Source organism: Sciurus carolinensis, chromosome 16, assembly GCF_902686445.1.
Source record: "Sciurus carolinensis chromosome 16, mSciCar1.2, whole genome shotgun sequence".
Lineage (NCBI taxonomy): Eukaryota > Metazoa > Chordata > Mammalia > Rodentia > Sciuridae > Sciurus > Sciurus carolinensis.
Window position 1 is genome coordinate 10595525 of NC_062228.1, and position 24876 is coordinate 10620400.

Sequence of the window (24876 nt, forward strand, 5' to 3'; positions counted from 1 at the left end):
GGAACACAGATTTTTATTGGCATAGGTAATTAGCTAGAGATGAGCAGAAAGGAGAGGAAGGGGAGGTGGTGGCTGTTAAAGGGCCCCTGATAGGCAGTCCACCCAAAGGACTCAACACCCATCATGTGACGCTGCAAGGACCTGACTTCCTCCCTCCCCTCGTGTGCATGGAACTATGAAGACATCCAGCTCAGGAAGGTGTGTGGACTACTCTGCCACTCAAGGGAATCGCCAGACTCCCCTCCACTTTCCACAAAGGGGCCCCAACTCCCTTCTCCATAGATTTTCAGGCCTACATGTTCCCAAGGTAACGCAAGTGCCTACAGCTGCCCTTTATTAATGGGGTCAGTTAGCTATTATGCGACCTCCCACCAGTGGCACCAGGCCAGGAGGGACAAAGTGACCTAAGGAAGCAGGGCATGCCCTTAATTTTCACCCAGCACGGGCATAGGACCTCCATCAAATGAGCAACAGCCGCGCAAGTGCCAGGCCCAGAAGACCGGAACACCTGACACTCCAGGGTTTCAGAGAACAGCAAATTCCCAGCCCCATCCCTACAAAAGCCCAAAGCCTCGTCATGTCAGTCCCCCCGCAGGTGAGCCGGTCCCCCGCTCTGGGGTGAATCGACTTTTGCATTCCCTTGCCTTACAGACACCTGCTCTGATCACTGCCGCTGGCTGGCTTATCACCCTGATCTGAGGCATCACACCCCAGGACTGAGGGACGCTCCACAGCTGGCTCCTAACCTCTGGTAACCATGTCACATGTGGACCTAATGAAATCCCACGACCCCATATACACCGTCACACTCTACACAGTCCTGCCGATGCTCTCTTAAACAGTCCATCGTTTTCCATGGGATTTACTAAAAGTGGCTCAGCCATTTGTTTCTCTGAATCCCTTCCTGTTAGTCCTGACTTTTATGGGCATTTATTTCACAACTCGTACAGCCATAAAAGCTAAAATTATAGTGTATTTCCCATATCAGGGTCCAGATCTACCTACACGGTTTCAGATTTACTTTCACGTTTACTTCTACATTTTCAAAAACTCTACGTCTGCTCTTCTGATTCCTCCCAGAAGACACTCAGAAAATATGAACGGCGAGAATGAGATTGGAATGCTCATTGTTCTTCTTAATGAAATTCATCCCCATAAAGCTTGCGCGTGCTATGTCCTGCTCGGTGAAGAAAAGGCGAGACCATCACCTTTGATTACCACTCAGTGTTGGAGTGTCACAAGGAGACTGAAGTAACAGGATACGAAGAAATAGAAAATCTCCGATTAATCACAATGACTTGTTAACTTGGCAGTTCTCTATTTGAAGTAGCAAACAGAAAGGGACACAGATACAACATGATCAATAAAATAGGAGAAAATTAGGACTTCTAATTCAAGGAAGTACAAATAATTATGCTTGATCACCAAAACTGTCCCTGAATTTCTTTGAAGTCAGCATAGAAGTCTCAATTTTAAAACTAAGAAACCACAGAAACTCCTTAATGAGACTTTTATCTTGTTAACAAAATTTTAATGGAAATGCTCACATAGATCTACATATATTGGAGAATGAATAACATTCCTGACGCTATCTTCAATAGCAGATTCATAATAACCTTTAAACTTTTTAAAATTATGTTTCTTTCATTTTAGCTTCTATTCGCTTATTTTTATTTAATTTGAGTTCTGGCTGTAGTTTTGCTTCTTTCTCCAATTAGGAGAATTCACCCAGGCATACTCGAGCAGAATCTTTTTTACAGCGAAAGATAGGATGCAGACCAAGTAGATGAAAAGCAACAGTTATGCAGACGCAGCCTACAAGGCGGGGAAATCCTGTTTGTATGTGGTTTAGACCCTTGTGGAAGAATCATTACAATTCACACAAACATTCTTTAGTAAGGACTGAAATGGAAGATTGAAGCAGTGGCTTGTAAAGATCACTGGGCTGTGAGAATATCATCTAGAACAAAAGCCACCACCAGGAAATGAGGATTCCATCAACAGGAAGAGGAGATGGGAGACTGTCTCATAGTGTCAGTTCCTGGTTTAAAATATCTGCTGACCATTATGGTAAGCAAAATAAGTCAAACTCAGAAGGTCAAGGATCATATGTTTTCTCTCTTATATGGAAGCTAGAGAGAAAAAGGGAATACAAAGGTAGGGAGGATCTTTTTTAAAAAAAAAAAAGGGGGGGGGGGTAGGTCAGTAAAGGGACCAAGGATTGGAAGGTGGAGACGGAGGGAGGAAATGCTGGGGAGTGATATTGGCTCACTTATATTGTTATATTGTGTGCATGTAATATATATGAATATTTAACAACAGGTCCCATCAATATGTACAACTATAATGCACCAATAAAAAGTATCTGCTAAGCAGGGTGTGGTGTGCACACTGTTGACCCAGGTACCCAGGAGGTGGAAGGGAGCAGGACGATCACAGAGTCTAGGAGTTTGAGCAGCCTGGAGGACACAGCGAGACCCCCATTCTCAGAAAAATAAATATAAAAATAAAACACATACCAATCTTTCACTACTGAAAGAATAAACTCAAAACTCACCATATACAAATAAAGCCTCATTCAATGGTACTGTTACCCAGTCCTCCAAGCACACAAAACCTTGCTGGGATAGGCTTCCTGGCAGTTCCATGCGCTGAGAAACTTTCCTTCCAAGATTTTATTCCTGTTGGGCATTTACATAGATTTATGCATACTTGCTTACTTTCTGAGACCTCATTAGGTAATTAGCAACTGTATTTCTGCTCCTGATAGTAGCCACAATCTTTGACTCCCGGCAGGTAACCAGCATATACAGCATTTACATTAAATGAGTCGATGAATAAATTCTGTGCCTCTGTCACCTTTTTGTTACCATTTCATTCCCTTGATTACCTTGCAGATTTTTAAAAGATCCAGTCTCTAATTTCACATTCCTCAGTCAGTGCTACCTGACCACTATCAGTTAAATCTTCCCAAAATACACACATATCCCATCATGCTTTGGCAATTGTCCGCAGTTCCTCATTAGCTCGAGTCTAGTCTGCCTTTCTCAGCCAGGTTCCCCAGAGAGAACAAAACCAAATGCCCTAGGCAGCCGTTGTATGTACAAGAGGGGTTCGTTTATGCATCAAGATGGGCGATAGTTATGTACAAACTTTGGGAGAGTTGGGAAAGTAATCACTCAGTTTATTTTATGCAATGCTTAATTCTCTGGTGGAACCCCAGTTGAGAAAGACTAACGGTTCCAGGTCAATAATATAGATCTGCCTTAATTTTCTATTCTATTCTCCCAAACTCCTCCTCGCATCCCCTTGGCATATCCAAATTGGACTTCCAGAGCTACCCTCAGGTATTTCTCTTCCACTCATTAGTATTCCAACTTCCCTGCATATCTATTATCTGTCTCTTTGGATAAAATCTTACCCAATCTTTAAGATTTTCTTCATGACCCAGTAAAATTTTTATTTCTTCTTTGGGCTTTCTGGACATTGTTTCACTTAACTGCATTTAGCTTACCATTACAGATATTTTTGTGTGTTTTGTAACCTCTCCTGTGGGTTCCTTGGAGGCTGAACTTTTATCTACAGAAAAGGGCATCGTGTCTTTTGCAGAGCAGATGCCAAGTTCAGAGGGCAGGCCATCGTGCTGCCGAGGAAAACGATCAGAGCAGAGCTACAGAACCCAGGAAAGCCACAGGAGAAAGCACATTTGTCCTCTGGTGCTGAACGTCATCTTTCCACCACCGCCTAGCATGAAGACCAATGCTGAGAGCAAGCAGCATCACGTGAAGCCAGGGGTCACACACCAGGAGAAAATATCAAGGGGGTCCCCTTCGCCTTTTCTTTTCAGCTATATGCTGTTCATAGAATACAAGGACCACACTCTCGGGTGCACACACAAAAACTTTCTATGTCAGAGAGAATTGCAGTCTACACTTACAGCTTCTATTCCAGGGCAAGTGCCTGACATAACTGCATAACTGACGAGACAGCAGGACTCTAAGATTTGATGGTAACCTGTCCTTCAAAACATAGGCTGTTCCCTCCGACTTTGAGAGAGACTCCTATTCTTGGGTAGGTTGTCTTTCTGTTTGTTAGGCAACTGTCAGTCTTTTCAGCAACGATTTATTATTGTATGAGTATAATGCTCTAAAATTTTCTACATATGCTCTTGTGGATTATACATGTATGTTTATGTACATACATATGTTCACACATGTTCACAAATAGGTGTATTTTTGAGTACATAACCAATTTCAATTTTCTATATCCAGTTGCTAACTTTTGTAAAGTTCACTGTAATACACACCCCATGTCTACAAAGCTGATTGCCATGCTATTTTATTATAAATCTTCCTGGCATATTTCCATTTATGATATTCAGTGCACTATGGCTACACTGTGTTAAATGGTCCCCTGATGGCTATAAAAAAAAGTGAACATGCATTTTTAAGTAAAGAATAAGAGTATAAATCACTCGAAGTATGTAACCAGCAATGGCTTTACACAAAATGTTGCTGTTGGCTTAAGGGTTGTTTACTGACCACATTTAGAAAAGTGCCTATTATTTGAAAATCCACCAAAAATGATCTGCTTTTGAGCTTGAACCTAATAAAAATCAAGATAAGCAGGAAAATTTTAAGTCTGTGTTAAGGGATCTTGAAAATTATCTCTGTTGGTGCATGTTTCCAGTAGAGAACTGGCTGTCAGTCTTCGGTTTGGCTAGAGTAACATGTCTACCCACAAAACTCATCAACAAGACACTGCCACATAATTCTGTCATGTAAATTCTTCTCATTTAAAGTTAAATCAAGGAACAGGGTTGTAGCTCAGTAGTAGAGCACTTGCCTAGCACGTGTGAGGCACTGGGGTTCAATCCTCAGCACCACATAAAAATAAAGGTATTGTGTTCATCTACAACTAAAAAAAATTTAAGTTAAACATCAGTACATAAAGACATGTAGTTATAGGTATATAAATATATATGATCATAATTTAACTTGCAACCATTAATAAAAAATGTATTTCTTAAATCTTAAAAATGTTATGAACAGGGCTGGGGTTGTGTAGCTCAGTGGTAGAGTGCTTGCCTAGCACATGTGAAGCACTGGGTTTGATTCTCAGCACCACATAAAAATAAAGGTATCGTGTCCATCTACAACCAAAAAAAATTTTTTATTATAAACAAAGAAAACAAACCATATAGCCTATCAAAGGAGGCATGGAAACAAAATGCATTATAAAATTAAAAGCAGAGTAAGTGATGTATCATACTAAATGGAAGTGAGATAAATTCCCTATTAAGCCTCTGACTGAGAAATAGGTCACGGTGCTTACCCTACCCACTCAGGCAGCCTTACAGTTTCCATTGATGGACCACCTTAAAGTCCTATCAAGAACCCAACAGAAAAAAATTTTTTTTTTTTTTGTGATGGGAAACTGTCTTATAATACCAAAGGGATAATTGTCTATGATGAAAGTTCCAAGTCTACAAAAGACCACACTAGCTTTTAAAAAACACAACAAAAAAAGCAGGCCAGACGCCAACTAGATACTTGAAAGCATGTGGCATAACAATATCTTGCAGTTTGCCAAGATATTACCAAAGTCCTAACTCATAAGAAAGCTGGAAAACTAGAAAACAGATTTTTTTTTTTTAAGTTAGAAGTAAAGAATACTCTTTTCACAGAGTAAGAAGCAATCTGGCTCAAAACACTAAGTTGAACCAGCTGTGTGACTTAGAAAACAGAACAGTTATTATCCTCCCAACTTCCAGCTCTTTAAAACATCACATCCTGTAACCCAGTTTGGATGTAAGATGCACATGCACAGATACACACATGCACATGTGTGCCATGCATGGCTTAGGGTTAGGAGGACAGAGTATCTGATGCTTACTTTTCCTGAAGGTTGAAAGTTTCTTAAAAATTCATCCATCCATATGTATCAGGGAAACAGACTAAAAATGCAGGGAGATTACAACTCGAGAAAACACTTCGAGTTGTACCTTACACACTTAGCAAAATCTCAGCAAAAGGTGGCCCTTGTTTCTTAACCACCATGGTTCCTAACACCAGGGATGGTCGGGTGAAAGGGTGAGCATAGGACTCCTGTTGTGCAAAATAGAATGTTGTTTGGCACATTTGACTTGCGCAAACCCAAGTGAAGACACTTGAAGAAAAAGAACAAAGAATAAGCATTAGCAACCTACTCTCCTTCCTCTCAATGAGCACTCGCCACAGTTCAAGTGGGACCTAGCAACAGAATCTGCCATTTCTTCAGTCAACCTCTCTGCCATCAATACTGTGACTATCTCAGCTCACTCAGTATTACTGATTCCAGGGTTAACTCTACAGTTTTCATTTGACATAGAGCCAACACACAAAGCAGAACTACATCCAATACTCAAAAAACAATGATTGGATCAATGCTGCGGAAAATCTGGATGCTTTGTTAATCTTACTGAGGTCATTCGCTTCCATATATAGTAGCTTATGAGTGATGGGTGGGAATATTCAAGAGGGATGTCTTGCTATTTCCCAGTTCTACCTTTGAGACAGACTTCAGAGGCTTCCCATGTGTAGGATGAAGCTCTGCTTTATAAATATTAGATGAAAAAATACCTTCAGGGAAAAGACAAGTAGCATTTTAATGGTCCCACTAGATCAAGGGTGCAATAAAACTCAAATCCAATCCAGAAACAAACACTGAAGATGGTTTGATCAGAGTGAGCCAGACAAAAGCTAACCTACTGAATTACTGGATTTTAAGAGTGAGGAGCAAAGATGTATCAAAAGCTAACTTGATCAATGACCAGAAGTTGGTCCAGGGTGGAGGTGGTTGAGAAGATCTAGTCCTAGGAAGTGACGTCAGTGCCTGGAGAAGCTTCCCTGAGATCAGAAGGCAGAGGTGCTCATTTTCCAAGCAAATGCCTCTCTGTGGTGTATGTGCATCTCTGGATAAATGTGTGCATGAGGAAGAGATGAGGGAGGGACTTGCAAATGCTAGAAGCCGTTGGCAGATGATACGGCACTGAACATTCAGGATTCTGCTACCTGAGGGATGACAGTCTGAGCGCTATGGTCCCCTGGTGCAGAAAAGTAATATTAAAGGCTTCTTTGGCTGGGTTCTCTCCGGTCTAAGGAAATCACTGGATGATTATTGCAGACGTTTAGGAGCCATCAGGAAAGACTAGTCTCAAAAACTGAAGTTGAACACCAAATGAATGCAATCCCCTTCCCCAGTTATCTCCGTTAAAGTCTGCCTTGCTCTGAGTCACACGCATGACATCCAGGGCAATTTTCTAGCCAGCTGGCCATGAGAAGGAGTGACTGCACACCCTGAATGTCAGAGATGCTTCTTTACAGGAATCCGTGCGATGGCCAACCCTGAGCCCGACTGTTCTTTTAAATCTCCCTTTCCAGAATACTTCCCAGCCTGACAGCGGCTGGCCACTTAGCAGGAGTGGGATGGGGTGAGGGGAGGGTGGGGGTGAGGCCCAGAGACTAGCCCTGTCCTTACAGGTTCTCACTGTGAGGGTAAGGAACCCGGCAGAGGCAGGGAGTTGATCAACATCCATTGGTCCCCCTTCAATAAAGTCTTCAGACTTAAATCCAGAGAGCAACAGTTGCAAAAAAATCAATTTGGTGAAATGCTGCATCTCTGTGAAAAGGGCTTAATTATCTCTATTTTGGGTGGGACTCTTTTGTTGCCTTCGGATCTTTAAAATACATAGGTAGGAAACACAGCCAGAAGCCCCAAGATTCCATTAAAGGGGCAGCAATTATGTCAAAACAAAAATGCACTGTCTATCTTCAAGTAAGATTATATACTTCCTGTTTCTGGCAAAAAGATATGGCAGAAAACAGTCGGTAAGACAGAATTGCTAAGCAGCTGGCTAATCATGGACTTGTAATTATTATATTTTCATGCTGCCTCCAAAAAAGGAAACACTTAAACTGAAAGAAATATGCAGCAGCGCCTCTAGCAATGAAATTAAGCCACCTTATTAACTGTGCAGTTTCTATAAAGGTTTCAAGAAATACTCATTAGGGCTTTTGTTTGAATTGAACTTCTTCTCCTTCCCCATCTTAATTTCTAGAACATAAAACAACTCTTAAACACCTCTGTTTTTAAAAATAAAATACTTGGATATTTTGTAGAGTATATATTAAAAGAACACACAAGGTCAATGTTAGCCATTTAATATTTAGTTTATTCCTTATACTTATTACTGTTATTATCACAACATTCAAATCTAAATTATACTAGGCACTTGCACATTATGAGGAAAGACAGGAATTAGCATCGTCACTCATGAACCAGGGTTTTTCCAGGAATGTAAACTTTTTGAAGTTCCCACTGCTAATAATCCATAGTGTCTGAATTCCTCTATTGGAACCATTCCAAAGTCCACAAGCATTCATCCCATCAATCATATTTCCATATACAAACTTGTCAGGGATCAATGAGAAAATGCATAATTTACATCTTACTATTACATGGGTCAATCTAATAATACTAATGTAATTTGAGACATTTTCATTAAACATTAGCTATCTTGCCCATAAATGTTTTATAAATATTAATATCACATTATTAAGGTCTCTAAATACTTAATAGTAAAATCCCACACATTATTATTGCTTCTTCATCTTTAGGAAATCATCCAAAGAAATAGTCATAAAATGAGAATGTTATTGGAAATTTTTTTTTTATCACCAGGGTTTTAATCACTTTGAAATTATATTTGACATTCTCAGCTAGGAAAATGGGGTTATATATTCAATTGGAGAGATTATGGCTAAGAGGATTAGCAGTGAATTCACAGGAAAAGCAGCAGCTACCTAGTAAAGATGTTTGATCTCAGGAATTTTCTACCTCCTTCCCACATCGTACAACCTGTCAGGATAAATAGAAGGGAAAATAAAGCAGCAGAAAACAACTACCTGGACTGGTCACAATGGTGCATACCTGTAATTCCCACTACTTGAGAGGTTGAACCAGAAGGACTGCAAGATCCTGGGCAACTTAGACACTGTCTCAAAATCAAGTAAAAAAGGGCCGGGGATGAAGCTCAGAGGTAGGGCACTTGCCTAGCATGCACAAGGCCCTGGATTCAAACCCTAGCACTACAGAAAAAGCCAACAACTCCCAGTACAAATTAAATTTTCCTACTCAGAAGAACAAGCGTTAACTTATCTACTTCACACTATACATATCTTCATAAAAATATTCTAACCAGACATCCTTGGTACCAATAAACAGTCTACATGCCAAACCGATCCAACAAGGCTGTCACTAAATTGGCTGAGATTGATGACATACGCATTTCGGACATCACCTGTTCAAACATCCCTTTTGCTTTAAAACTAACCAACATCATCCAATAAAGTTACTTATAAAAGTCACACAAAGCATAAAAATATTGAGCATATACTCCCTTCTAAACGCTGAGGTTAAATAGGCTGTCCAGCAGGGACTCAACTCACATTTATTTGGGTTTGGTATTTCATTTGCATACTCTTGAAACTGGAAACGCCTTGCAAGATGTCTGCTTTTCACAATTTAAAACAGGACAACAGAAGACCTGCTCGACAAGAAGAGAAAGGCTACTTCTAATGAAAGTAAGTCATTAGTAGTTAAAAAAATAATAGGAATCTGGTATGTATTCCTCTAGGCTGGAGTATTGACAAATCACTCGCCATCAGACACGAGCTAATAAACATGAGACGAGAGCTTAGCGGGAAGAAAACTGCAGATTCTGCAGAATGTGATGGAATTCATCTCATCCAGGTGTTCATGATTTAGGCCAGGGAAGGAAACAACAGCCGGTAAATTCCTGGGGTAATAAACAATCAGAAATCCTTACGGGCTAATAAAGGCACTCAGAATTAGGAACCAGATTATTACAGTCTTGGCTTGCACGCACATATTTTGTGTGTTCTTAAGTTGTTTCCCTTCTTTGGGTTTCCCTCCTCTCTTAAGAGGACTTTGGGAGAAAGGAAGACTGATGAATCAGGTTCATGGTTTCTTGAAGTTCAACTTCTAAAATTCCCAAGGAGCAAATGTGCAGAATAGGTTTTTTTCATGAACTCTGCCCATCAGCCAAAATCTCAACAGCCTGGTACCAAGCATCTGAGTACCAATTCTCTCCAGGGTCTGCTAGCCCTGTTCAGATCCCCTCCTTCTTAACACAAAGGCCACCATGTCAAACTGACTTCTGGATAATTATTCTGCCAATAAAAAAAAATTATTTTTTAAAGGCTGATGTGAGGCTGTTATTTTTACACAATCCTTCATATTTCTGGACTGGTTTTCTCAAAATGAAGATGGAGAGGACGCAGTTATACAGGTATAGGCAGGTATAGACCTGCATTTGTCTAGTGGACGACCTATACCGCTGTGTTCATGTCCCTTTGCCCCGGGCTGGTTGGGATGGCAGTATGTCATATGTGACTGTGGGGCCAATGTTCACGAAATAAAAACCCCTGACATTGGAACAAGCAGAAATAAAGGTATGAGAAACTAGGTATACAGTTTGTGATAGGCAAGCGTCCTACCACAGAGCCACAACCCCCTACGCATACAGTTTAGAAGAAGTAGAATCGCTGCATTTAGCTATAATCCTAGAGGGAGATAAATGTAACTGATGACTTTTTTTTTCCCCCAAAGTTTGATTGACCATATCTTAAAAGGAAGGATTAAAGTTATAACTTCATGTGTGCATTTCTTCCCCAAATGCTTTTAAGATTAATCAAATACCTAAAGAGAAAATTGAGGGTTGGAATCTAATAGAGGCATGTAGTATACTTCAAAATGAAATGAATAGTTCAGTTTATTCAGATCCAACTTGAAAGGCAGTCAAATTCCAAAAGGTTTACCCCTCGATATTAGTGAAAATAATACTGTGTCAAAAGAGTTCTCCATATTCCAAATAGAAAATTCCACAAAACATTTTAAATAACTCTTTCTACCTGCATATGTGTGTGGAGATCATGTGTAGACGTGTAACTATGAATGTGTGCAGGTGTGTGTGAATGTGTGTGTGAACCACACTTTATGTACAGTCTGATGTGTAGGCACATGGGTGTGTACACATGTAGTTTCTAACGTGTTTTTAATACAACTTAGACGATGTGGAAATTGAAGGTCACACATCCTATAATCAGAAACAGCAATTTTCAACTTCAGAGAAAGTTCCTTCCAAGGAAATATACCTATGCACATAGGCAATAATTTATCAAGGGTTTGCAACGTAGCTTAGAGTGCTTGCCTAGCATGGTTGAATCCTGGGTTTAATCCAGTACCACAGAACTAAATTAATTAAGCATGGGAAGATTTGGGTATATTACCATATACATTTATGGTTTAGATATGAAGTGTTCACCAAAAACCCACAAGACAATGCAAGGATGTTTAAAGGTAAGTAATTAGATCATGAGAGCCAGACCTAATAAGTGGATTCATCCACTGACATGCCTACCAGCCGTAGGCAGGTAGGATATTGAAGGAAGTGGGTTACTGGGGGTGTATGCATTTGGGGTTTGTATTTTGTCCCTGGTGAGCAGAGCGCTGCTTCCCCTGCCTCACCTCAGCGCCAGGTCCATGGAGACAACTGACCACGAACTAAACTTCTGAAACCGTGAGCCAAAATCAACTTCTTGTCCATCCTTTTGGTCACAGCAACACAAAGCTGACCAAAACCCACATTGATGATAGTTTCTTAAAAGCTTTGATGTGGATGAAGAAATAAAAAAAAGCAAAGATGAATCTCAGAGGAAGAATATCCTAAAACTTACATAATTATAATCCATTTTTTGGCATGTAAGATTTTTTTTATATTTTATACATTCATAAACAAATCCTATCTGTTTGAAGTCCAGAGACAAAATAATATAAAGGAAAATGATTTTAATCATTCTTCAGAGATTAAATGCTTTTAGAAATGACGAAATTATCATGTGAGTATTAGGGTGGCAATGATGCAGCTCTAATTTTTCAATGGTTATTGGGAAATTAGGCAGTTAGATGTTAATGGTCATACTAAATCCATAATGAGGAAGTGAACGATCACATTAACGCACACCATATGTTTACAATCATTTTGCTATGGTTACTCCACCATCTCTGAAGGGAGAGGAAAAGTTCAATTTAAAATGGGAGGAGAAAATAGAAGTACATTCAAATCTGAAATGGGTGATACAATCAATTCTATCATCTCTTTTCCACCACAAATCTAAACTATGCGTCCTACTATCCTTCTAATTTTCTTAAGGAATCATCAAATTTTGTTTTAGTTACCCACTCTTCTGTCACCCCACATAGGATCACCTCTCTTTCTTGTCCTCAGTGCATCTATTTTATATATAGTTTTTTCTCTTTATGATTTATCTTAACTATCCACTTTATGCTAAGATGCATGGGCTCATTTTTTAAAAATATCTGTTCTCATTAGTCACACACGACAGCAGAATGCATTTTGACACATCGTGAGTGTAACTTCTCATTCATCTGGTTGTACATGATGGTTGTACACAGGTCATGATATCACGTATGCACAAAGGGTAATAATGTCCAATTCATTCTGCTGTCATTCCCAGCATGGGCTCATTTGTAATGTCACCCCCAAGCCACACCTACCCTTCGCATCTACCCTCCACTCACACTTTTAAATTCAGGGTACGTTCATGAAATAAGCTGTGTTCCATTTAATTACCAGCTTCCAACATGAACTCCCAGAAATCCACATCATCTGCACACATGATAAAGGACAAGACTTGCCACCATCTCTGGGTTTTTAGTTTAGTCTTGAAAAATATGCTCGGCTTGTCCTTGGAGGCATGGCACATAAACAAAACAACAACAGTTATTGTTCACTAGCCTCATGTCCATGGAGGGTAGATGCCCTGAACTGAATCTGTCATATGACACACAGATTTATGCTGTAGCTGATGCTCAGAGCAACCCTGGAAGGATGAGGTATTTTACAGATTAGGAAACACAAAAATCAGGCAAATGAAGCAACTGCCTTCCCCGGGTTTCTTGGAAGATGTTAAATTCCCAGACAGGGATGCATTTATTGATAGTCATTGTTTATTCACTCTGGCAAATAAGTAATCCCATTTTGAAAGCCCAGAGACTTGATTTTTAACTCTCCAACTGTTTTGTTAGTTGCTTATTTGTGTTTAACATCATTCACCACCATCATCATGACATAACCCTATCATGGATAGCATATCTTCAGTGCAGGAACTGTGGACTACACACCTGCCTGAGAAGAGGTGTGAGAAGCCCCTTTTGCCACCTTCAAACTGGTACTTTCAGTATTTTTAGTACGCCCATCCCACTTTGATCCAAACACAAATCAAGAAAATGAAATAAAGGGTGTCTGAGAATGATGGAGTAAAAACCTCCAAAAAACCCTCTCCTGCAGAGAGAGATGAGAAAACTGGTTTTAAAAATATTGTCAGAATAAACACATTCACGACTCTAGCATTAACCAAAGGTTTGCAGCCATCTGTAGTGTTTACTCAAGAAAAATTACTAAATCTCAGGAAGAAGAGAGAACTCTGTGGTGCTTTGGGTTTTTGAATTCCTGTTCCTCCATGCCAGCCTTGAAGACAACCAGTTGAGAAGGGAAAACAGTCTTGGGGCTCCTTCAAAGCCCTTTTTGAGAGGAATTTATTATTTGGCCAATCTGGTAGTTTCCCACAAGACTCTGCTCCCAAAGTTGCCTTTAAGTGATTCAGTGTTTGCTTCATGGAAATGGACTTTTCCAGGAAAGTGGGAATGATGGTATAATTTGTGGAAAACAATTAGGGGCAGCTGTTTAGCATCATGGATGCCCAAAGCAGTAAAGTTGAGAAAAAAAAACATAGGTTAGTGTAATTTTTAAAAGAAAAGACTGGGGAATGAGATGTTCATAGAGGGGATTAAAAACTCCAATGTATACCTAGAAATTTAGAAGGAAATACATATAGACCTCAGCACATGCCCAGGAAGACCTGGAAATAGTCTAAATTCTCACCTCTGGCTAAATCAAAGGCTCTGCACAACCAGGAAGTACAGGTGAGACAGCATTATAAAATGCTAGCTGGGTGTTAGAGGTATGCCTTAAGACATTTCCTAATAAACAAAAATTGAAACTGTATTATGAGCAGATACGCCCTACAAGAAACAAGACAGTCTTCCTTCAGGCTGAAATGAAAGAGCCCCAGGTAATGAAGAAAATCCATATGAAAAACTAAAGAACATTGATCAAGTTTTTTTTTTTTTTTTACCAATGATGCTCTAAATCTATAAGTCTCAGTCACCTGACTTTTGAGGCTTCACAATTGAGATTTAAAAAAAAAAAAGACATTGTTTTAAAAAGAAATTCAAGCACATTCTCTTCGACTTTTATAAATATAACACTACCTTTACAAACTTAGAATATGTACATGGCAGATTTTTTTCAAAAACGACTGAAAACATCTATAGAAATAGTTTTTTTTTAAAGGTATTACATAATAGGTTTAGCAAAATCATACATATATATCTATTTAAATAGGTGTGTATACATCTGTATATGCTTTAAAATACCAGGTAGAATGAATTGATGAGATAATTTTAAATAGTTGCTTTTCTAATGCCATCTATGGCAATCAATGAATTTCTATTATATAAAAATATACGCAAGTAATGAAACATCTGGAATTTTGAAATATTTCCTTAGGTAACAATGTTCAGAGACATAAGTATTTGAAAATTTAGAGATAAGGTAACTCGTATTCCATATTATTTGATAGAAGCTTTACATGAAAGTGTTTTATATGTATCCTACATATCTTTTAGAATACGTACACTTTTCAAACCATTAGTTCCCAGGCTAGGTTAAAGATGACCATAAATTTAAAAGAAATTATATTCCTATGTTTATTTCCTGCTAAATTCAAGACCTGAAAAACAAGGAGTTATGAGGCAATACCAGCAGTCAAGAAGAGGAAAATCATGTCCGATGGATAAAGTTTTTTTCTTTGTTTCTGTGTTTGGTATTAGGGATTGAACCCAGGGGCATTTTACCATTGTGCCATATCCCCAGTCCTTTTTATGTTTTATTTTGAGACAAGGTCTCACCGAGTTGCTGAGACTGGGCTTGAACTTGTAACCTGTTTGCCTCAGCCTCCTGAGTCACTGGAATTAGAGGCATATGTCACCATACCTGACCTGGATAAAGTTTTTAAAGATTGATTGAAGATGAAGAAAGGCTGATCAGGCACCTTTTAAAACAAAACTTCATTAAAGTTGGGTCTGGTGAAGTTCACTATAATCCCAGTGACTCAGGAGGCTGAGGAAGAGGATCACAAATTTAAGGCCAGCCTCAGTAACTTAGCAAAGACCTAAGAAACTTAGAGAGACCCTGTCTCAAACATAAAAAGGACTGAGGATGTAGCTCAGTAGTAAAGCCCTCCCTATTCAATCCCCAATAACCGACACCCAACACACACACACACCAAAAAAAAACCTTCACTACAACATACAGTAAACAACATAATTGAAGAACAGTCTTGTATTTGGTTTAGTCAGAAATTTTTTTGCCATCCTTGGGTATTGCTTTGATCAATTTATCATCTGATGTTACCTTCTGTTACCTTTTCTCCTAGGAAAGGTATACCACCTTTGTCGTTGGTTCAGGACACACTAAAACACATGCTGGTGGACAGATACTCTACCTGCCAAAATCTTACATGAACCTCCATGAGCTATTTCATCCTCCTTTGAGACAAGCTATGGATAGTAGTGTTGGTATCACTCTGAAATTTTTGTATATTAAGTATGGATTAAAGTGAATAAATGATTTTGTAGGTGCCAATAAGAAACAAGATGATTTGTATAGGATGAAGAAACAAAGATACAAGACACAGCTAAATAAAAATCCTGTGACCCTAAATTTAATTGAAATTGTCTTATGATTTTATGACTTTATTACACATTTTATCTTACAAAAATATACTTCCTAGTGCTGTTACTAAAAAGAAATAGAAACAATCACTAAGATAATATTAATCAAAACAGTACTCTTTCCACTCAGATTGTGGGATGAGGAACAAAGCTTTCATAGAGAAGTAGCTAGTTTCAGATTAGAAACAGGAAACGGACAAAATGAGCCCAGAACATCATGTAAGAGAAAGTGTGGAGTCTGTTTTTTTGTTGTTGTTTTGCTTTGTTTTGTTTTGTTTTTCCTTTTTTTTTATTGTAAACAAATGGGATACATGTTGTTTCTCTGTTTGTACATGGAGTAAAGGCATACCATTTGTATAATCATAAATTTACATAGGGTAATGTTGTTTGATTCATTCTGTTATTTTTTCCCTTCCCCCCCACTCCTCCCACCCCTCTTTTCCCTCTATACAGTCCTTCCTTCCTCCATTCTTGCCCCCCTCCCTAACTCTAACCCCTCCCACCCCCCATTATGTGTCATCATCCACTTATCAGCAAGATCATTCATCCTTTGGTTTTTTGAGATTGGCTTATCTCACTTAGCATGATATTCTCCAATTTCATCCATAATTTTATCATTCTTTATGGCTGAGTAATATTCCATTGTGTGTGTGTGTATGTATGTATATATATAGATAGATAGATAGATATAGATATAGATATAGATATAGATATAGATATAGATATAGATATCACAGTTTCTTTATCCATTCATCAATTGAAGGACATCTAGGTTGGTTCCACAATCTGGCTATTGTGAATTGAGCAGCTATGAACATTGATGTGGCTGTATCTCTGTAGTATGCTGATTTTAAGTCCTTTGGGTATAGGCCAAGGAGTGGGATAGCTGGGTCAAATGGTGGTTCCATTCCAAGTTTTCTAAGAAATCTCCACACTGCTTTCCAGACTGGCTTGCAGCCCCACCAGCAATGTATTAGTGTACCTTTCTCCCCACATCCTCGCCAACACCTGTTGTTGGTTGTATTCTTGATAATTGCCATTCTAATTGGGGTGAGATGGAATCTTAGGGTGGTTTTGATTTGCATTTCTCTTATTACTAGAGATGTTGAACATTTTTCCATATGTTTGTTGATTGCTTGTAGATCATCTTCTGTGAAGTGTCTGTTCATTTCCTTAGCCCATTTGTCGAATGCATTCTTGGTGTAGAGTTTTTTGAGTTCTTTATAGATTCTGGAGATTGTGCTCTATCTGAAGTATGGTTGGCAAAGATTTTCTCCCACTCTGTAGGCTCTTTCTTTGCATTGCTGATAGTTTCCTTTGCTGAGAGAAAGCTTTTTAGTTTGAATCTAACCTAGTTATTGATTCTTGCTTTTATTTCTTGTGCTATGGGAGTCCTGTTGAGGAAGTCTGGTCCTAAGCCGACATGTTGAAGATCTGGACCTACTTTTTCTTCTATAAGATGCAGAGTCTCTGGTCTGATTCCGAGGTCCTTAAACCATTTTGAGTTTAGTTTCGTGCATGGTGAGAGATATGGGTTTAGTTTCATTCTGTTGCATATGGATTTCCAATTCTCCCAGCACCATTTGTTGAAGAGGCTATCTTTTCTCCATTGCATATTTTTGGAACCTTTGTCTAGTATGAGAAAATTGTATTTATTTGGGTTTGTGTCCATGTCCTCTATTCTGTACCATTGATCTACCTTCCTATTTTGGTACCAATACCATGCCATTTTTGTTACTATTGCTTTGTAGTAGAGTTGAAGATCTGGTATTGCGATACCCCCTGCTTCACTCTTTCTGCTAAGGATTGCTTTAGCTATTCTGGGTTTCTTATTCTTCCAGATGAATTTCATAACTGCTTGCTCTATTTCTGAAAGGTACGTCATTGGGATTTTTTTTTTTTTGAATTTTATTCTTTTTTTTTTTAATTATAGTATACAAATGGGATACATGTTGTTTCTCTATTTGTACATAGAGTCAAGGCATACCATTTGTGTAATCATACGTTTACATAGGGCAATGATGTTTGATTATTTTTTTCCTTCCCCCGCACCCCTCCCACCCCTCTTTCCCCTCTATACAGTCCTTCTTTCCTTCATTCTTACCGCTCTCCTTATCCCTAATTCTAAACCTAACCCTAAACCTAATGCTAACCCCTCCCACCCCCCATTATATGTCCCCATCCGCTTATCAGCGAGATCATTCGTCCTTTAGTTTTTTGAGATTGGCTTATCTCACTTAGCATGATATTCTCCAATTTCAACCATTTGCCTGTAAATGCCATAATTTTATCATTCTTCATTGCGGAGTAATATTCCATTGTATAAATATGCCACAGTTTCTTTATCCATTCATCAACTGAAGGGCATCTAGGTTGGTTCCACAATCTGGCTATGGTGAATTGAGCAGCAATGAACATTCATGTGGCTGTATCTCTGTAGTATGCTGATTTTAAGTCCTTTGGGTATAGGCCAAGGAGTGGGATAGCTGGGTCAAATGGTGTTTCCATTCCAAGCTTTCTGAGGAATCTCCACACTGCTTTCCAGAGTGGCTGCACTAATTTGCAACCCCACCAGCAATGTATGAGTGTTCCTTTTTCACCACATCCTCGCCAACACCTATTGTTGCTTGTGTTCTTGATAATCGCCATTCTAATTGGGGTGAGATGAAATCTTAGGGTAGTTTTGATTTGCATTTCCCTTATTACTAGGGATGTTGAACATTTTTTCATATATCTGTTGATTACTTGTACATCTTCTTCTGTGAAGTGTCTGTTCATTTCCTTAGCCCATTTGTTGATTGGATTATTTGTATTCTTCCTGTAGAGTTTTTTGAGTTCTTTATAGATTCTGGAAATTAGCGCTCTATCTGAAGTATGGTTGGCAAAGATATTCTCCCACTCTGTAGGCTCTCTCTTCACATTACTGATAGTTTCCTTTGCTGAGAGAAAGCTTTTTAGTTTGAATCTATCCCAGTTGTTGATTCTTGCTTTTATTTCTTGTGCTATGGGAGTCCTGTTAAGGAAATCTGATCCTGAGCCAACAAGTTGAAGATTTGGACCTACTTTTTCTTCTATAAGATGCAGGGTCTCTGGTCTGATTCCGAGGTCCTTGATCCATTTTGAGTTGAGTTTTGTGTAGGGTGAGAGATAGGGGTTTAATTTCATTCTATTACATATGGTTTTCCAGTTTTCCCAGCACCATTTGTTGAAGAGGCTATCTTTTCTCCATTGCATATTTTTGGAACCTTTGTCTAGTATGAGAAAATTGTATTTATTTGGGTTTGTGTCCATGTCCTCTATTCTGTACCATTGATCTACCTGTCTATTTTGGTACCAATACCATGCCGTTTTTGTTACTATTGCTTTGTAGTACAGTTGAAGATCTGGTATTGCAATACCCCCTGCTTCGCTCTTGCTACTGAGGATTGCTTTAGCTATTCTAGATTTTTTATTCTTCCAGATGAATTTCATAATTGCTTGCTCTATTTCTGTAAGGTGCATCATTGGGATTTTAATTGGAATTGCATTGAATCTGTATAGCACTTTTGGTAGTATGGCTATTTTGACAATATTAATTCTTCCTATCCAAGAACATGGGAGATCTTTCCATCTTCTAAGGTTTTCTTTAATTTCTTTCTTTAGTGTTCTGTAGTTCTCATTGTAGAGGTCTTTCACCTCTTTTGTGAGATTGATTCCCAAGTATTTTATTTTTTTTTGATGCTATTGTGAATGGGGTAGTTTTCCTAATTTCTCTTTCTGAAGATTCATCACTTATGTATAAAAATGCATTAGATTTATGTGCATTGATCTTATATCCCGCTACTTTACTGAATTCACTTATGAGATCTAAAAGTTTTCTGGTGGAATTTCCTGGTTCCTCTAAGTATATAATCATATCATCAGCAAATAGGGATAGTTTGAGTTCTTCTTTTCCTATTCGTATCCCTTTAATTTCTTTGGTCTGTCTAATTGCTCTGGCTAGAGTTTCAAGGACGATATTGAACAGAAGTGGTGAAAGAGGGCATCCCTGCCTTGTTCCAGTTTTTAGGGGGAATGCTTTCAGTTTTTCACCATTTAGAATGATATTAGCCATGGGAAAGTGTGGAGTCTGTTTAAAAAAAAAAAAAAAAAAAAAAAAAGATAGCATTATATCCAAGGATACGTAAAATCAATAGGAATCGGTTCCCCTGAATAACAGAGACAATATCAGTAAAGACATTAATAGTTAAATATTCCATTATTTTCTGGCTTTCATAGTTTCTGATGAAAAGTCAACTCTAACTATTATTGATAAAACCTGCCTCCTTTTTCTCTGCCTTCAAGATTCTCTTAATGTTTTATAGACTGTCATTTGACTCTAAGTGGTTGAATGTTTGTGCTCATGTTTGTATTTTTATTTAGTTTGTTGTATTCCAAACTTCTTGTCTTTGTGATTTAATTAATGTCTTTCATTAATTTTTGAAAAATCCTCTACCAATATTTCAATATTTTCTTTCCTATTTTCTATTTTTTCTTCCTTGAACCTAAATCCCATGTATTTTAGTCCCTTTTGTGTAGTACTGAACACTTAGATATTCTGTTTTTTCTTCTTTTTATTTGTATTTTATTGTGAATAGTATCTATTGATCTATCTTCAAATTCACAGATTTCTTTCCTCAGGTTTATTGTGTTATCTGATTAGACTATTGAAAGAATTCATCTCTGATATCATGATTACATTTTTACCATTTGATACCTCCTCATAGTTTCCCTATTTCTATTAAAATTCCCAGAACAATTATGTTGTAAATATTTTCCACCTGATCCGCTGTCATTGATTGCATCTATTTCAAAGTACCTGTGTAATAATTATAATGCCTAGGCCATATTTGGGTCTAGTTCTATTGGTTACATTGTCTCCTTACATGGATTTTCCTTTCTTTTTTCATGTCCTATAATTTTTCATTAATTGCCAGGCATTAAGCATAGAACAAGAGACTAAAGTATATAGTATCGACACCTGGAAATACTGTCTGGTGGTCAGTGTGAGGGGAAGTGTCCATTTTGTAAAGTTGAGCTATGTTTGAGTTTTGTTGTTGCTGTCATTGCCTTCAGAGAACCACTGGTTTTATACCAAACACAGTGAAAGAACACATATTAAAACCAGAATTCCAACTTAGATCATGAGGTATTTTAGTAATTTTTTTCAAGCAGATCAATATAGCTAGAGACTAGATTACTCAGGTAATAATAAAAATGAGACGAGAGATACAAGGATTATATCATGGAAAACTTGTAAGTCATGATGAAAATATGAACTTTATTTTGCATACAGAGGTTAGCGTGGTTTAAAACAAAGGAGTTAAGTAATTACATTTGGATTTCAGAGCCTTATTCTAGCCTATAGTCTGTCCTGGGGTAGGCCAATTATAAAGGTAGAGTGATAAGTGAGAAAATTATTGCAATTAACATTATATCTAATATATATAAACAAGAAATAAGAAACAAGGTTTAATGCCAAGAGAAGATATTTATCCCAAACTAGGATAGCTTCTGTGGAAATGAAGAAAAATGGATACACATTTAAGATACCCAAAGTTAATGTATGATTGGATATGAGTTCCTAAGTATATAAAAGAAAAATACAAGTCAAGCTTGATGTTCAGTTTTCTGGCTTGAAACTTAGTGTATTATATTTACATAACTGGGATAGAAGAAATATGGGGAAAAAAACAGGAAGTAAAGAACATGACTCCTATTTCAGACAATGTCTAGATTCTACAAAATATCCTTGTGGAGATAACTTACAAATAGGAACTGAAACTCAAGAGTTATTTGCTTGAGACAGTGGTTTGATAATCATGAACATGTAGCTATTAATATACCCCTTGAAACACTCAAGATTGCCTAGAATGACCATATGGAAGGAAAATAAAAGAAAAATCAGAACAGAAATCTGAAAAACCACCTCACTTAAAAACTAGGCAGAGACAAGTCCACCTTAAGAGAATCAGCCAGGACATTCATTAAGAATACAAATAATAAATGCTGGAGAGGATGTAGAGAAAAGGGAATAGTTTTACCCTGTTGGTGAGATTGTAGATTTTGTAAATTAACACAACCACTATGGAAATCAATATGGCGGTTCCTCAAAATTCTAGGCATGGAACCACCATATGACCACCTATACTACTCCTCAGTTTTAGAGGCATCTTACTACAGTGATACATACATAACCATGTTTACTGCAGCACAATTCACAATAGCCAACCTATGGATCCAGGCTAGGTGTCCATCAATGGGTGAATGGATCAAGAAAATGTGGTATATACACATAATGGAGTTTTATTCAGCCATAAGGGAGAATGAAATTATGTCATTTGCAGGAAAATGGATGGTACTAGAGACCATCATGTTAAGCAGAAGAAGTCAAACTCAGAAGGTTAAAGGTCGGGTATTTTCTCTCCTATATGGAGGCTAGAGAGGGGAAAAAAGGAGGGGGGGCAGTTCTCATGAAAATAATCAAAGGGAGACCAGTAGAAGAGGGGAGTCCTGAGGAGCAATATTTACCAAATTGTATTGTTCTACTGTGTGCATGTATGAATATGTACAAATCCCATCCTTATGCACAACAATAAGACACCAATAAAAAAAATGTGGACAATTTTTATAAGTTTTAAAAAGAATCAGCCAAGAAAATTAGAGAAAACCTAAGTTGGTTAAAACTAGAAAACAGGAATCTAAGAATATTTTAACAAGGAACACATGATCAAGTATCAAATGCAACCAGAGTCAAACCAAAAGATAACAACATTCACTGAAATTTAGTGCTGAAGAATTTATTGGTGATAGAGCAAAAAGTTTTTTGGGGGGTCAGAAAGTGTGAAAGGCAGATGCAGGTAAGGAGACATTATGGAATAAAGACGTGGATCCATTGAACTTCTACTACAATGTGGAGAAAAAGTAGGGCCATAGCCCTAAGTAAATGTGGGGAAAATGCCAAGGAGACAGGGTCAGGAGAGAAATTGAAGATGAAGGAAAGGAGAGAGGACAAATAATCTAGGTCACTTTGGGAACTAGAGGGGATGGGTTCCAAGCACAGGTGTAGAGTTTGCCTTTCAAATAGAAAAGGGATGACCTTTCTATTGCTTAAAGGGGAAAGGGCCAAGAGTGGATAAGAACAAGCAATGTGAGTCTTAGCGGCATAAGCCTAGGAAATCGCAAATGATGGGCTATTTTCCCTTTGGCATCAGAGGATAGTCATTTGCTGAGCTTGGGAAGGTGGTGGTGGAATAGGATATTGAGTTCATGAAGGAGGTAAGTGGCTTCTGGGTGAACAGGAGAGAGGAGACTAAAAGATGTAGGGCTGACAGAGTTCTTTGCTTCCTGATAAGGACAGAGACTTATGAATTGTGCCTTTCAGTGTTGGGCAATCCAAGTATATAAGATGGACAATAAGAACCATGGATGAGATTTTTCCTGGCAAATAAAATTAAAGGATAACTGAATCCACAAAAAGGCAATTATATTTCATAGAACTGAAGTTTTATTAAGGAGAATAAGTTGGCCTGGTATAGAAGCAAGCAAAGAAATAGGAACCCAAGAGTAATATTCCCATATGCATATAATCACTCTTGAGACCAATTATCTGTATTATCCATGAAAATATGAAGTTATGCACACTTTGTATCCTAACTCCCTCAGCAACTCTCCTGATTTTCCGACTCTCTTATTCCATAGAAATTCTCCATCGAGTCATTGACCAGGATACTAATCCTCAGGATTATGCATATATGAAAGTGTCACATAAACCATCATTAAAATAGCTCTAATGGAGAACAGGGAAATGTATGATGATTTTATAAAGATACTAAACAGTCCAATTCCCTTTCCCAAGGCAGCATCAAGACAAAAGACAAGAACAGCTTCAAGAGTTACAAACCTTTCCACAGAATTTAAGACCAAGCCACACAGACTTTAGTGATAAAAAGCAAGAATAAAGTCTACAATCTTGTCGTATACCCATTACAAATTGCTTCTCGGACTATCCAACATTTCAGTTTAGTATTTATTTTTCACTTAATCACCTGAAAATATATGTATTAGCTTATGTGCTTTTCTTGCCTGATACATCTCTTAAATAATAAATTACATTTGAATCATCTCCATGCTGCTGCATAGGGAAATAGAGCTTGGTGATAAGTGCAATGTAGCAATTCAGATAATTCTGTCTGTCATAATTCAAGGTTTAAGTTACACATTCAGGGATATTCAACAGAACAAAGCTTTTCTATCTAGGAGTATGTAAGAATAAATACACAGAAGATAATACAAAATTCAAACACAAAATTTAACTTAGAATATGACAACAGGTGAACTAAAATCATGGACCCTATGGCTTATCCTTTTAACCCAATGTTTTAAATTTCCCTGATTTAGAGGAAAAGGAAAAAAAAAATCACAAATTAAGAACTAGTAGACACATATTTCGCAGTATCAAAATTTTAAATGTTCAAAGTTATACCTGGACATTTGTTTTAAAGCAAATTTGAGTTCTAGCTTAACTACACACTTCTTTTTAATAAATTCAGAGCCTCAGTAACTCTGTAATCTTAATATAACCCATTATAACATGTTAGTCAAACTCTAGAAAGCAGTAGAAGTATACTTTAGTCAGGAATGTTGAAGCTTCCAGCCTTTGTTTCTTGCTTATCAATACACACCACAGCACTTAAAGATGGCTTTGGTTGTGCCAATAGTGTTCTCAACTGGGTGAGACAGCAGAAAGTAGGTTTGAACCCTTCTACACCAAAAGACCCAGTTCCAGCATTCGAAACCTCGGTAGTTGTAATAAATGGGAAAATGCAGACAGGAAAAGAAAAATTTTAGTACTCCAAAGTGACAATTTTTAAGTGATAATACTCCATGCTGTGCATTTCTACATCATTTTTGTTATCA